At 32.0% G+C, this 17,394-nt stretch overlaps 1 non-coding gene across 1 annotated transcript; it reads right to left on the reverse strand.

Annotated features, from left to right (window-relative positions):
• Positions 1-15,409: 15,409 nt before the first annotated feature.
• On the reverse strand, positions 15,410-15,535 carry LOC141421105 (small nucleolar RNA SNORA14). Its single transcript, XR_012445783.1, has one exon. It is a non-coding gene; the product is annotated as a small nucleolar RNA SNORA14 (small nucleolar RNA).
• Between the last annotated feature and the right edge of the window lie 1,859 nt (positions 15,536-17,394).

A 17,394-nucleotide genomic window follows, 5' to 3' on the forward strand; every position in this document is an offset into this window, starting at 1 on the left:
GACCTGAAACTTTGAAGTGACTACAGTGAAGTGGGAAAACTCTTAAAGTTAGAGGAAGGCAAAAACTTTCTGGTAGGACTCCAACAGCTCAGGAAATAAGAGCAAGAATTGACAAATGAGATTGCATCAAAGAAAAAATGCTTCTGAACAGCAAAGGAAACATTTAGTAGATTGAATAAACAGCCTACAGAATAGGAGAAAACTTTTGCCAAGTATTCATTTGACAATGGAATAATATATAGAATATTGTAGAGTTCAAAAATTAAACACCTAAAATAAGTAATCCAATAAGTAAATGAGCAAGTGAATTGTACACAGAATTCTCTAAAGAAGTACCAATTAAATCAAAGCTCATTGAGATTTCATCTCACCCTTGTCAGACTGACAATCAAGAATACAAACAAGAACAATCAGAGGCAAGGTAGTAGAGAGAAAGGAACCACTGTAGACAATTGTTGGGAATGTAAATTAGCACTGCCACTGTGGAAATCAGCATGGACTTTCCTCAAAAAGCTAAAGAAAAGAAACAATATGATCCTACTCCACCACTATTGAGATATACCCAAAGGAATCAGTATACAATAGAGACACCTCCACACCAATTTTCATTGTGGCATTTTTTGCGATGTTATTTAGACATAAGAATGAATTTAGGTCATATGCAGGGAAATGAAGGCATCTGGAGATTATTATCATAAGTGAAATGAACCAGATACAAAACAACAATCATCACATTTTATGTCATATGAAAATTCTAGATCTAAAAACAAATAAAGAGAAACAAATGAACCTGAAAAGGGGACTATATGAGGGAGGGATCAGTGGGAGGAGTAAGGGAGTGCAGAGACATAATGACATGATGGGGGGTGAATATGATCAAAGTATGTCATAAAAATGTATGGAAATGTTGTAACTTTACCTGCAATTTTTGTAAAGTAAAAAAAGATATGCAAATGGCCATTAAGCCTATTAAAATATCAAAATGATTAGTCATCAAGGAAATAAAAATTCAAATGATACTGACATATCACTTCATACTCACCAGACTGGTCAAAATGTTTATTTTTTAAAAATACTAAATTATGAATTTAGTATGAAATATGAAATGAAAATATGGAGCAACTAGAATTCTAGCTAATAAAACTGTGTACCTCTATATACTATGACAACAATAGTCTACTCAAAAGTATATGTCCAAGATACATTAAAGCATAAATGTGTACTTAATTTCATCTAAAGATTTAGAGGAATGTTCATAAAGATATTGTTAGCAAGAACTAAAAATTGGTAATGATCTACATAGCCATCTAAAGAAGTTGTGAAAACAATTGTAGTGTAGCACTTCTATAAGATAGCACCAAATTAAAATGAAAATCATCTACCCACACCCCACACCATAGATGAAATTCAGCTATAATGAAGACAGAAAGAAGTCAAACACAATAGGGTGAACAGTGTTTCATTATTTTTTACCTAAAGTAATCAAAAACCAGATAAAATAAATCAGACTGTAGACTTATGAATGATGAGGGGTAGTATATGTTTCACATATTTGAAATGTTTAGTTTTAAGAAATTAAAGTTGTTGACATTTTATAATATTAAAAATTATGTTGTTTTCCTTCCTTAATGAACAGTTTCTCCTTTGTTATTTATGTCAGAGAACTTTAAAAATAACTGGGTCATTCTCAAAGGATTGTACAAGTTTTATTACTTGAGTATATAAGTTTTAACTGATGACACAAATGCCTTCTCTTCTGTGTCAAATGTATAGGAAAAAAAATTAGCTGGCTAAGTAATGCCATTGCTAATATTACTGACTCTGTACTCTCTGTGATGATATGAAGTTGAACACAGTAACAATATCATTATATTTCTACACTGAAATTGAGTGCACTTATTTTGTTCTGAAAATTACACTGTAGTTAATCATTTATTAAGCCCATAATTGTATGGTCAGTGTAATATTAGATATACTGAATAATTTAATTTGAAAATGTGGATGATAACTTTTAGGAAGCCTATGGTTTACAAACACAAGTCATCAACAATGTTACTGGTGAATTTTAGGCAATACTTTTTTGCAAAAGTCCAAACCATATAATAATTATATTTATAATTTGAATGTTTAGAATAGGAAATATTTAAGTGGCTACCTGTCTAGACAAGAAGAAAAGATAATTATTCCCAGATCATTGATTCACTTATAGCATTTAAAACTAATCATGTCAAGAAAATTACATCAATTACTATTTCATTTTACAAGGATATTACATGCATAAAGGCATAATAGGTAATAATTATGATTGACATTTTGTAATGAAGATACTTTCCAAAAGACTTTGTGTTAGCCTTTTCTTTGTAATAGTTTATCATTTATAAAGTGCTATAAATAAAATTTGTCTCATAAATATTAAGAATCATCAAATTCTTTGCTTAGATGTTCTCTTGAGTATTGGTTGTAACATATTTTAAATATGTTATCAACTCCCACATATTTAATGTTTATAGTTTATCAAGAGATATTTATTTTTAGTATGTATATACATCTTTGTTTTCATGTTATATATCTACTACAGACCAGACCCTTCTGCAGTTTGTATTTCACTAAAAGGACACAGGTAAATAAAGACAGAGACATCAATCTGATAATAGTGACAAAATAAAGATAATGAAATGAATATAACAGTACTGGAGTGCAAATCCCCTGAAGTACTAATAAGTTTGGCACATTAAAGGAATATAAAGAATACCATCTTGGCTGAGGTTTAGTTTGCAGGTTTGGGGTGATGCAGATTGGGGGTATTGCTTTTTCTTGTTAAGCTTTTGCATCTAATCTTAAATTTCTGACTCTAAACCAGATGTAGGATATATTAGCTAAGCCGATCATTGTACAATTGAATATAGTATATGAATTCACTTATTTTTATTTATTTATTTATTGAAAGCAATGGGGTTTGAACCTATGGCCTCACACTTGCTAGACAGGCACTCTTATCACTTCAGCCACTCAACCAGCCCAAATATGAATTCAGATAGACGGTATTAATTTAGCCATTTAGTATTTCTAGATATGTAATTTAATCCCAAATTTATAGTAAATAATGTACACAGTTCTTATATTTAAATCATTGCTTACATTTCTACTCTCTTAAAGTAAAAATCTATGATGAGAATAACAGGCTTAAATTTATAAACTTTTTGAGCATTCTTGACATTTATTTTTAAGTTGTTATTCACAAAACTATGCTCATTTCTAAGAAAGACCAACATAAAGGGAGCTCAACTCACTCTATTTGGAAGCATGTTGAGTTTTTTTATGAATGAAGACATTGATATACCTGACCAAGACTGTATAAAAAATTAAGTTTAGACAGGCCACAATCATGCATAAAATATTATCAGAAAATAAAAGCACACTAAAAACAACACTTTATATAATCAAGTAAAATTTATTGCAGAAACTCAAGGATGTTTCAATATACAACATTCATAAATATAATTTCTAGTACATAAATTTAAGAACTTTCAAAAAGTTTAGTAACTATTTGTTAAACAAAACACCAATAAAATACAAAAATTATTACAGTGACTTCCAAACTTTTATAAAAATCTATAGAGATAAACTGCAAAACCAATATGTGATATATTAGAGAGGAAGAGAGCCATTCCCACTAAAACAAAGAGGAGCGCCATCCTAGTGCCTACGCTGATATTCAGGATAGAATTACAGCTATTATCCAAAAGAGTAAGAAAACAGAAAACGATTTGAAGAATAAGAACTGGAAAAAATGTAAAAACACTTAATTTTTAGGTTATATAAGTGTGTTTGGAAAATTCAAGAAAGTATCAGAAAGTACCAGAAGGACAAAAAACACATACAAATATTTCAACAAGGTACCACAGTATAAAAAATAGGAAATGCAAGACCCTTCACATATTCAAATAATAGTCACAGAGGATATTGCTTAAAAAGAAAACAGAAAAAGATAATAACTAAGATTGAATGACAAAAACCTATATGAGGAAAAATTTAAATACTTCGAAAAAAAGTAGACTTGGGAAAACTAAAAGTTCAGTAACACTAATGTACTGTTTAGTCCCATACATTACATTTGTAATTTTAGTTTTTATTTTATTGCAGTTCTATAAAATAAGTTTCAATCTATTATTTTTCACATTGTCATTTTGTCCATTACATGATTTTAAATCCTGAATCTGTTGACTCTTTTTCCTGTTTTTATTTTTTGGCAGTACTGGGGTTTTAACTCTGGGCCACACCCTCAGCCCTTCAATTGATGTTTTTTCTCTCTTGGATGCTGGTCAATTATTGTCTCCTTTCATGCCTTTTTAAAAATTAAACATTAAATGTGTGCCTGAAAATGTGTTAACATGGTTTGAGTCACTGGCTGAAATTACCTTCTTTCAGAGAAGATTAACTTTTCCTTTTTATAGGGAAATTCTAACTGGGGTAGATGATTTTTATTCAATCAGGGATTGAGCCAAAACAAAGTTGGATCTTAGTCAAGATTTCTCTGTTTCTTGCTAACCTTTTCTTCTCCATGATAGCCTTCCAGAAATCTGACCTGGGAGATCACTTTGAATATCTTGAACAGCAGAATTTTTGCTCACTTCTAGGAACTGCCACAGGTTCTGCTTCTCAGATGCTTCTCTTGACTCATCAATGATTCTGTAGCAGAGATTATCCTTTTTGGAGAAATCTCTCTCTACTCCAGAGTGGGAGCATATGATGATGGCTGGGATGCTTTAGATTGTCACAACTATCACAATGCTACTTGTGTCTATAGGTAAAATCTAAGGATCCCGATAAAAATTCTGCAAAGCACAGGACTGGAACACACTCCTCATAAGAATTATCCTATTCAAATTGTTTCCCATGCTCTGATTAAGTCACTAGCCTTTTGAGAGGGAAAACAGCATCACAGATACTACTCACCTTTTTGGGCATTTCGTCTCTGTAGTATCATTACACTTTGGATCTTTACTATATCAATACTTTGAAGCACTTCCTTTTTATTTTGCAATTTTTCCCCAGATTTTCAAGTATTTTTCTCAGAAGGATAGCTCCTGATAAAGCTAATGTGAAAGAATAAAATAACAAATCAATTTAACTGTTCTGTTTATTCAAAATTTCTATGTAAAATTTGAGCAGAGAGAAGTGTGACAATAAAAATGGATGACAGTTTTATTAGATTCTGTGATAATAAAGACTATGGTGCTGATCCAGATAATTTCAGATTGTAGAATAATGAAAAACATGTACCATGATCAAGAAGGTGGTCTTCACCTTTAGCAAAAGTGGTGGAATTGAGAGTAGACATAGCTTTGATGGCAGAGAAAAGGTTTTATGTCCTCACAATAATATTTACATTTTAGATGCAACTTCATATTTTTACAGTGCAGATATTTTTTAATGACAAAAGTGCCCAGTTTATAAATTGGAGGTTTATTGTATAATATCAGTGGATACCAGTTAAAAGCCCATCAGGGAGCTTTTAGGTGCTGAGACATAAGAAATTCAATTTATTTTTCGTTGGCAGTCAAGCTCAAATTTAGTTCTTTCACATTTCTTTTTAAGAAGACATCATTAGAAATTGGTCTCTCAGGTAAAATACCATTACAACTTAGTTTTTCAGCATCTCAAATCATCTCCTGATCCAAGAATTGTTAAATTGGTCGGCAACAACTGCACTTCTCCTATGATTCCTCTTCCAGATTTTATGACACCATAAGTGAACTTGAGAATCTAAAAGTAAAAAAGATAAACAAATGCCATTTGCAGGTGAACCCAGACCTAAAAGGGGGTTTAGGAGTAGAAAGGCAATGTCAGAAATAACTGACACATACAAAGACCCATTGAAAAGAGGCACAGATAAAAATAGTTAATACAGGCATGCACACATCTAATGCTACTCCTTAACAAAATCAGAGATGCCAATCATGGTGAAAAATTAAATTAAATGAATAGAATTTATCTATGGAAAATTTACCCAATACACATTATAGTTTAGATCAGAGAACCATATATGATTTACTTAATTGTTTGTAAATAATTTTTAAAATGTAATATCAATATTAGCATTGGTGTCACTAATCTGGCTAACAGTGTGTAATGTAGTAGTGCTCGTTTTCTCTCTTATTCAAACAAGTTTGTCATTTGAGAGTTTAGACCTAATTTTGTATACTACTAGACACTTTTTTGATGGTAAAAAAATAACAATGCTTAATTGCTTTTCCTTGAAATCATTTTAGAAGATTAATAGGGAAGCTGAACTTGTAAGCGTGGGTGGGAATATTATTCAAAAGGTTATAATCAGAATTGGGAGGAATCATTCAAACTGATCTCACCAGAATAGGGCATTCCTATCAATGCATGGATGATTCTTGATCGAGATTCTCTTTCAATTCTCATGTCACTTATCATGATGCTTAATTATTTATTACTCCATGGGGTTTCTCCTTTTTTCCTCTTAATGGTGTCTTTTAGATCCTTTAATTGACATTAAATATGTTTTTGCAGGATATTTAATGACATGAAGTTATGTGAGGATATGTTTTTAAATGGAAAATGTTGTTACTAAACAGAAAATATAGTATGGCAACAATAGCTAAGATCAACAGTACATTTTTACATGCACTGTAATGAATAATTGCTTTATGTTTAATAGTTTATCAAACATACACTTATCAATTATTCTATCAACATTTTACAGTTTTTTTTGCCATTCTTAGGGCCTTCTGCATACTAGGCAAACTCTCCACCTCTTGAGCCATGTTCCCAGTCATTTTTGCTTTTAGTATCTTGAAGAAAGTGCTCATGTTTTTGCCCCAGCTAGCCTTAGGCTGTGATCCTCCTAACTTGAGGATGTATTGAGGAGCTGGGATTACAGGTTTACACCACCACACCAAGCCCTAGAGTGATTATTTCTAAAGTGGAACTGCAGATGACCTTTCACCTTTCTTATGTGGTGTTCTTTCAAAATTCTCTATAAGTTTAGAATTATCTTTGAAATTTTCAGTATAATATTGGCTACTAGTAGGTAAGAAGTATAATTAATGCACATTGTATTAGAAAGTATGTTTTACAGTATATTTGGAGGGAAGTTTGAAACAAATAGTAAGATTAGTTATGTAACTTCTTTCACTTTGATTCATATGTCTTTCCTATTTATGTACACGACCAGATATTAAATATAAAATGATAAGCAGGACTGTTATTGTTAATGATGAATTTAGAGTAAAATAAAACAAAAAGGCTCCCCTCCTAGTATCATAATCATGATCAAAAATCTTGGTCATTCAAAGTAGTCTGTCACTTTTATTGCTGTTCTTTCTTCAGTGACTTAGCGATGGCTCTAGTTAAACTGTTATGCTCCCCTTTTTTCATGTCCTCACAGTTATTTTACCCATTTTATTTATGTCTGAAAACAAGTCAAACATTATGAACATTTTCTAAATTAAATAAAGCACTTGTGGTGATGGGAAGTCCCACTAAGAACAAGAAATTTATAGAGCCAGGCAAACGTTCAGTGCTTGAGACACAAAGGTAATCACAGAGGTCTGTGGCTACTCGGATTGAAGGGCTTTCTGTTTGCATAAACCTCAGCCTGACACAAATGGTGTGAGGTATTTTTCTTTTTGAGATCTCTGGGGTATCAAGTGCTCTTGCTTTGTTTAAGGACTGCCTGTCTATGCTACTTCTGTTACTCACTTAGATAACTCAGTTATCAGATCCCTCAGCTCTGACAGGCAAACATCTACATTCACTTTACATATACTACATCACTACTGCTCCGAATGCCTCTGCTTCCATTCCAAACACAAAGGATAATTTTAGCTATCAGCAGAAAGTGAAGTTTCAAAGCTCTATTCTCTGACTAGCTGCAAGAGGGATTATAGTGTTTCTGTGAGCTCTGTTACCAATGAATGAGGGTTCTCCAAAAATTAATTTACTGAATACTTCTTACTAGGACATAGTGGTTTGAAACTGTCAGATTTCTTTAACTCACACATGACAGTTGGCTACCTGGTATGTAAAGATAAGGCCCACACAAGTATACCTATATCTAGCACACTTAATTGTCTGACTCCAAGAAAATAAAACATAATGGAATTCTGTGTAATCTTTTATTATTACTGCTTTTGTGTAAATATTTCATTGAGGTAGGCAGTGTAACAATGGGTTTATATTTTCCATTTGAATACCTGAATGCTAAATTTATATGCTTTTTTTTAATGAAAGAGATTTCTTGGCCTAATTTGTTAAGCAAGGCTATTTCCCTCTTGTTATCCATTTCTGAATAGGAAGAATCCATTGTTGGGAAAAATGAATGTTAATTAATCATATTCTACCAAGCTTTTTATTGTGTAGCTCATTTTTATTTGAAAAGCACAAGCAGGGTTGCGTTAGGGCAAGACTGAACAAAGCACAGAGCTTATTGCTTATAATAATATTGAATACTTATGAAAAATCATCTGAAGGTTTCAGTCTGTTTTCAGCTGTTAACATTTTATGGTTGATTAAAGATGTCAGAACAACACTCAAATTAAATGCAATGGGAGGTCATTTACCAATCTAGAAGTATGTGCAGTCAACCAGCCTTCAGTAAGGCTGCAGAAGGCAAGAGTACTAATTATTTTAGTCCTTACTGAAGCTTAACAATGTTGCTTTATTTTTAAATATCAACATTCAATGAATATATGCATACACTTTTTTTAATAATGCAAATATCACATTAGAACCTTAATTTAATTTTTAACTGTTAGTCAAAGAATTCAGGAGGAAATATCTTCTACTATGTCTTTCTATTAATTCCTAAATTAGGAAAATCACAATAATTTAGCATAAATAGTAATGGTCAATATTTTTTAAAAAATCATTTCCAAATCATTTAAAAATAATAATTATACATTATTAATAAACACATATATTTTATTTTCTCTTGAAAACTAAGTAATCTCCATGGAGTGTATCCATGGTATCTATGTTCAAAATTATGCCTGCACTGAAGTCTTCACTTGTCAATTCACATATTTTAAGTGCTGTCACATTAAAATGAATTGCTCTTAAAATATATAGAACCAAACACTTGAACTAGTGGTGTACTCTGATTCAGTAGATGCTCAGCAATTGTTGGTTTGGAACTAGGGCAGGTGTGTAAATGCTACAAAACAATGCATTTTATACCTGTCATGAAGCCACCAAGACTGTAAAAAAGAGATTGCCTCAAGGGAACAGAGAATCTTTTGGGAAGTTTTCAGTCTTAGCTCAGTGCCTTCATCAAATATTATATGCATTATCAATCTGGATAATTTTTAAAAAGGCTCTTCCATTCCTCAGAAATTTTACAGACATACATATGTACACAAATGTTAACTAATGTATCAAATTATCAAGTTGTCTAAATTTCTCAGATCATTTTACTCTTTCTCTCTGACATTCTTAAATGTCACTCACAATACATTTCCCTTCTCTCTCTCTCTCTCTCTCTTTCTCTCTGTATTTTCCTTTTCCCTTTATTTAAATATCTATAAATATCTGTGCTCCCTTGATAAAGCCCACAGGATATTTACACATGTGTTTATCATAACATTCCAAGATTTTCTTTGGTACTGTCAAGTCACCATTTTTAATCAGTGAAGATGACTTTTGTTTTTATTATAATTTTAGGACTAACTATGTGAATGCAAGTTCATTCGTAAGATCCCAATAGTTGGCAACTGATTTATTTCAAATTTCTGGGTTAATTTTGTACTTGTGGGAATAATTGAATTTGTTTCTGTTCTGGACTCAGTATTAACCATGACATACAAGACTTGTTATATCCATCTTTCACTGCCTTAGGGATGTTTGAGACACGAATTCTTGAACTGGTGTCTTGATGGATCTTTATAGATATTTTAACCATAATTAATTGTCACATTCTGAATAACTAAAAATCTGACAGTGAATGTCACTTATAAAGAAGTGATAGAATTAGAGAAATCACCATTTTTAATCACTGTAATAACAGATGCAGGTAGATAATTTATAAAATGTTATGGTAAACACAATATTTTGTACAATGTCAAAGTATAATACAACATATCACATCACTTACTTTTTTCAAAGGGAAAATTTTGTCTTTACAATGAGAGAGCTGGAAGTAACTAATCATGGTAATTTTACTTATAGACTGTCATCTGACTTTAGTCAGCACATGATGTAATAGCATATAAATTGTATTCTTACCAAAATAAGGTTTTATTTAGACCTATTGAAGCCTCTGAAGAGATACCCACGTAGAAGGAAATACACAGGATAGAGAAATAGACACCAGGAGAGAAAAGTTAGTCAAATCCAGTGTGTGGGACACTGGAAAAGAAAAAGTCATGTTCATTTCATGAAATCAGTGTGAAAATAAATGTCTAACAGAAGCACTTTCATCAGATAAAAACAAAATTAACTATTCAAAGTTTCTGGAGGTTGAACAAAGTCATATAGGTTTAGAGGAGAAGTTAAAACTTGAAAGATGGACAAACTTGTGATGAGTCAACTACTTGTGTATCCTTAACTGAGGGTGGACTTTTGTTCCTGAGGTTGTGGAGTGGCAGAAGGTATGGTAGAAAGGCCATTATGTCTTTGGCCTCAGGAATTGGACAACAGAGCTTGTTTGGGCCGAAACCATGTCCAGATTCTGTGCTAAATGACTGTCAAAGACTATTCCTATGTATGTCTGGGTACATTCAAATTAGAGTAATAGAAGCAAATGAGCTGCTGCTTAAAAGACAGAGATTGAAGTTCCAGTCTGCCCAGATAAGAATGTAAGTAATTCTCTGCAATATAAAAATAATAATTTCTGGAAAATTTCTACATTACTGGCACAAAGACAATTAGGGAAATATGACTACATGTACTTAGAAAAAATAAGAAAATATATGGTGCTTTCAAAGCAACAACTAAAAGAAATGAGAAACTGTATAAATAAAAGTCTTAGCAAGAAACCAATATTCTGAAAGGATTTAAATAATCCAATCCAAAAGAAGGGGGAAAAAAAGAACAAAGGAATAGTCACAGCAATACCAGAGGGGAAAACCAGAAAATAAATCATAATATACTAAATCTATTGATTTTAGTAATAATGTTAAAAGTCAATTGACTGAATACAAAAAAGACAGTGAAAGAGAATGTAAAAAGCAAGAGGGTGATACCTAGAAGTAATATAAAGGCACAGGTGGGGTTGAAGTAAACAAATAAAAAGGATACAATATTCAAGTAGTAAACAAAAAATCTGGAATGGATATGTTAATATCTGGTGACATGGACTCTAAAAAAGAAAATGTCTACAAATAAAATTGTAAGTTTTATAATGATAAAAGTGTCAATTCATAAAAGAGACATGGCAAATTATAATGTGTATGAGAATAATAGAAGAGTTGTGAAAATTGACAGTGGAAAAATGAAACAGAAATTTCCATAAGTGCAGAGGATATTTTAATACATTTCTGGAAAATGATAAAATATTTAATAAAGGTATGGGTGATTGAATAATATTTTTCATCATGATATAATTGATATTGTTAGGTGACTGTATTTACCAATTGTATTCTTTTGAAATGAACATAAAATATTTACCAATTTATGTAATATACTAAACCAAAAACCAGGAATCAAGAAATTTTAAAGAAACAAAATTATAGAGTATGTTGTAGTCCCATAATGAAAATAAATTATAAATAAAACCCACAAGAGTCAGAAAAAAATTATCATATGGCTACAAAATAAATCACAAAGGTATCAGATTTCAAAAAGAATGATGATGAAAATACAAAGTGTATGAGAAGAAAACCAATGTTTTCCTTTTTCTTTTAAAAATCTTACAGATAAAATTGGGTGCATTGATTATGTACAATTTCTGCTGTACACTATAATAAGTACATGTCACAATGTATTCCTTTTAAAAGTTATTTTAATTTGATTCATTTTAATTCTTTATTTTTAAAATTAAAAATATTGTCAACTTTTAATTATTTTCTTTTTACTCTTTTTTTAGTTTAATTTTTCTTATTTTTAATTTTTTTATTATTGTTGTACTGAGAGTACATTGTAACATTTACAAAAGTTCTTACATTTATCAGTTGAATTCATACTCTCCATCATTCTCCTTTATCTCTCTGTCCCTCATTCCTGCAATAGTTTCAACAGGTCTCATTTTCCATTTACATACACGTGTGCATAATATTTCTATCACTTTCACCCTCCTACACCCTTTCCTTATATTTTCTTCCTCCTACTGGCTACAATCCCCCAGACAGCCAGACAGGACCTATTTTTCTATTTTTTCTTCCTAGTCTCCATTTTTGAAAAAAAATTTGTTTGTTTAATATAACACATTTATTTCCAGGTATATATGTATTATAACCCAAATTGGTTCATCTTCTCTATTTTTCTCCTTTCTACCTTAGTTCCCTTCTTTTGGTGATTTCAACTGTTTTAAAAATTCTATATTCATTCTTGTATAGGAAGTACATCAGCCGTGTTCACCTTAACTTCCTTCTTTTACCCTCCCCCTCTCCTATGTGACTGCCCCTTAGCATGACCTGTTTTTCATAATATTGTTTTATTTTTATTAGGTTTATATCCCACATATGAGAGAAAACATGTGGCCTTTGGTTTTCTGAACCTGGCTAATGAGAACCTGGCTGTTCACTTAAGATGATATTCTCCAGTTCTATCCATTCACCTGCAAATGGTAAAATTTTATTCTTCTTCAGGGCTGAGTAAAATTCCATTGTTTAAAAATACCATGTTTTCTTAATTCATTCATCAATATTGGGGCATCTTGACTGTTTCCATAATAGCTTAACTATTAATATTGCAATAAACATGAGTGTGTATGTGCCTTTGTGGTAAGCTGAGTCATAGTCCTTTGGGTATATTCCTAGGAATGGTATTGCTGTAGCATATGGCAGTTATATTTTTAGTTTTTTGAAGAGCCTACATTGTTTTTTCTGTAGTGGTTGTACTAATTTATATTCCCACCAACAGTGTATGAGTGTTCTTTTTCCTCACATTTGTTGTTTGTGTTCTTGATGATAGCCATTCTAACAGGAGTGAGGTAGAAATATTTTAAAATTTTATTTTATCATTTTTACATTTATGTAAATTTTAATGTATAGATGTGTATACATTATTTGGGCCACTTCATCCCATCCTCCACCTCTGGGCAGAACATTTTCTACCCTCTCGTTCCCTGATTTTGTTGAAGAAAAGACATAAAAGAGAGTAAGGAAAACATGGAGTTTTTTTCTAGTTTGAGATGAAGATAGCTATACAGGGAGATTCTTTGTGTTATTTCCATGCATATGTGCATTACAACCCAAATTGTTTCATCTCTATTAGGACTCTTCATTACTGCCACCTCACTCCTGTGAGAAATGCTACCATTAAGAACACCACCAACAATGAATGTTGGCGAGGATACAGAAAAAGGAACCATCACACACTGCTAGTAGAAAATGTAAGTTAGTACAACCACTATGGTAAACAATATGGAAGCTTCTTATAAAACTAAAATAGATGTGCTATATGATCCAGCAATACAACTCTTAGGGATATACTCAAAGGAATGTGGCTCAGGTTACTCCAGAGGCACCTGCACACCCATGTTTATTGCAGTGTTATTCATAATGGCCAAGCTATGAAAGCAGCCAAGATGCCCCACAACTGACAAATGGATTAAGAAAATGTGGTATTTATACACAATAGAATTTTGTTAAATGAATGGAAGTGGAGAACATCATTTTAAGCAAAGTTAGTCAGGCTCAGAAAGCCAAAAATTGCATGTGCGGATTATAGACCTAAAATAAATGCAGTAATATTATTGGATATGGGTCACACACTAAGAGGAGACTGCACATGGGAGGAATAGGAAAAGGGAAGGAAACCAAATACTTGAATGTGGTTAATATGCTTATTGTATAGGAGTGAAAATAGTAACCTTAAACTGGCAGAGAACACTATGGGAATAAGACTAGGAAGTAGCGAGGAAGAATCTTAATGTGGCCTTGATTTGCATTTCCTTTATGGTCAGGGGTGTTGAGAATTTCTTCATGTGCTTTTGTTCATTATTGTTGTACTGGGAGTACATTGTGGCATTTACAAAAGTTCTTAACAATATATCATAATTGAATTGACTCCCTCCATCATTCTTTATCCCTTTTCTCCCCATTCCTGGAATAGTTTAATAGGTCTAACTTTTCCATTTATACACATGCGTAAATAATATTTCTGCAATATTCATCCTCCTAAACCCTTTCCTTATAAGGTCCCCCTCCCACTGTTAACAACTTCGCAGGCAGGAACTGTTTTGCCTTCCTGTTCTCTGTTTTTGTGAAAAAAAATTAATGATATTTTTGTTTAAGATATCTATCCAGTGTGTTACATTGTGACATTTCCTTCTCCGTGTGTTTTTTGGCCATTTGGACTTCTTCCTTTGAAAAAGTTCTGTTCAGTTCATTTGCCCATTTCTTTTTTGGGTCATTCATTTTGGGGGCACTTAAGTTTTTGAGCTTTCTGTATACTCTTGTTATTAAATCCATTGTCAGATGTAGAGCTGGCAAAGATTTTATCTCATTTTATGGGCTGCCTTCTCAACCTGGTGACCATTTCTTTTGTTGTGCAGAACCTTTTTAATTTCATGTGGTCCCATTTGTCAATCCTTCCTCTTAGCTGCTGAGCTTTCTGAGTTCTCTTTAGGAAGTCATTGCCTATGCCTACTAATTCTACTGTATTCCTGCTCTTTCCTGTACTAGCTTCAAAGTTTCAGGTCTTATATTAAGGTCCTTAATCCACTTTGAGTTGATACTTGTTTAGGGTAAAAGACATGAATCTAGTTTCAGTTTTCTGCATGCAGATACCCAGTTTCTCCAGCAACATTTATTAAAGAGACTGCCTTTTCTCCATCGTATGTTTTGGATGTCTTTGTCAAAAATCATGTGGATGTAACTTCATGGATTTATGTCTGGGTTTTCTGTTCTGTTCCACTGGTCTTCAGGTCTGTTTATATGCCAGCACCAAGCCATGATGTTTTTATTGCTATGTCTCTATAGTATAGTTTGAAGTTGGGTATTGTGAAACCTCCAGCATTGCTCTTTTTACTCAGTATTTCCTTGACTATTCATGGTCTTTTTTGCTTCCAAACAAATTTTAGGGTTGATTTTTCAATCTCTGTGATGGTTGTCATTGGAACTTTGATGGGGATTGCATGGAATATGTAGATTGCTTTTGTTAATGTAGCCATTTTCACAATTTTGATTCTGCCAATCTATGAGCATAGGTGATCCATCTTAAGTCCTCTTTGATTTCTTTCTTCAACGGTTTGTAGGTTTATTTTTAATTTTTTAAGAAGAGATGTCATGGGTGTGAAATAAGAATGAGCCACAGGAAAAGTACACCCTTTTGGACTCCTTGGTAATTTCTCTCGCATTCATGGAAGCACAGAGAGCAGTGCTGCAAAAAGGGTTTGAGAATGCAAACAATATATTCTTTAAAAGTGCAGAGTGTAGTGTAGAGAGAATTATTTTATGGGAAAATAATAAAGATATTAAATAATTGTTGAACTTTTAACCTTAGTGAGCTAAGAAAAGAAGAGAAATGTGAATACCCTTTAAGTAAAAGTAAGTAGATACAAGTGATGAGAGCAAAGAGGTGAAAGGAGATTTAAAAACACAAGAAAGAAAAAGATTGTCAGGTGCCCATGGCGCATGCCTATAATTATAGCTAGTTGAGAAGCTGAGATTGGAAGGATTATGGTTTGAGGCTGGCCTGGGCAAATAGTTTGAGAGAGCTTTATCTTCAAAATAACCAGAGCAAAATAGACTGTGTGGTTCAAGCAGTATAGTGCCTGCTTTGTAATCACTAACCCCTAAATTAAAATCCTAGGCCCATCAAAAAAAGGTTAAAAGGTGGTGTTAACAATGCTTTTTTTCTGTGGGAATGATTTGGTGTTTTGCAGAAATCTACAGTGTACTTCTGAAAATCAATTGATTGTCTTCTAAGATCAAAATACAAGCATTCATTTGTTTAGCTCTTATTAACTCCAGTGACATTTAATAGTACATACCTATTATGTTGTTTTTGTTATGTCTTATTTTTTCCCTAAACATGGAAGGCAAAAATAAAAATTGAGTATTTTTAAGAAAAAAAGATAAGCAAGACAGAAAATTAATAAATCTATGAATATGCTTCTAAAAAACAATGAACTTTATAAAATTTTAGCTAGAGCTAGAATAAACAAAAAATAAAGAAACAGGTACAAATTGCCAATATCAGGAATTAAAAGGAGTTATCACTGTAGGTCTCATAGCCATTAAGAGAATAATATGATATTGTTATGGAAAAATATTACATCAAAAAATAGATTTTTTTGATGAAAGGGACAATGTTCTTGAAAAACTGCAGCTTAATAGAATTAAATGAAAAACATAAATAGCTTTCTACTAGAAAAATTGAATATTTAATACAAACCTGTTTTAAAAATTAAAAATCAATGTTTTGTTATGTTATGCCAAATCTGAATTAATATAGAATCCTAATGATTTTTTAAAATTTCTATACTTAGCTTCAAGGTGTTAACTAATTGTTGAATGTATGAGTGACAGTTAATTTTCTTAACTAAATAGTTTGGAGTAGGTGTGTGTGTGTGTGTGTGTGTGTGTGTGTGTGTGTGTGTGTGTTTTAAGCCATGGCAGACAGAGACTATGTCCAATTTATGTAAGGTATAGGAAAGCTCTTAAAGAGCTTAACAAATATAAGTTCCTATTAAAATTAAGACCACTGGAAATTTATGCTGTTATTCTTAGTTTTTCCTCTGCCCTTTCAAAAGTCCATACTAAAAGAATGCATTCGAAAAGTATAAGTGAATTAGGTCTAGAATAGAGCAAAGAGTCTTGAGTCACTTACAGGAAGATGCAAAAGGTTATTATTTTTCTTTTTAAGGGAAATTACTTGTTTGAAATCTTTATGTGTTACCTTGGCTATATCCTCAGTTTACAAAGCATGAAGTTTAAAGGCCACTATGAAATCTGCTGGTCTGCCTTCAGAGCTCTAGACTACTTTCTTCTTGTGTCTTAAAAAACACCCACAATTATGAAATAGTTTTTTAAAAAATATATTTCTGTAATACAGTGTTTCAGCTTATTTCATTTCCCAAAAGACACTTGTAAAAAAACTAGCTTCTTAGTAAAACACTTGCTTCTAAAAATATATGTTATCTTGTAGAAAATTCACATACTTTAGACATTTTCCAAATGAAGAAGGAAAACACAGCTTTAGGTTGTATGAGAAAGTAATAAATATACATTTTTAAATATTATTGAAGAAATCTAACCGCTA

This window comes from Castor canadensis, chromosome 2, assembly GCF_047511655.1.
Source record: "Castor canadensis chromosome 2, mCasCan1.hap1v2, whole genome shotgun sequence".
Lineage (NCBI taxonomy): Eukaryota > Metazoa > Chordata > Mammalia > Rodentia > Castoridae > Castor > Castor canadensis.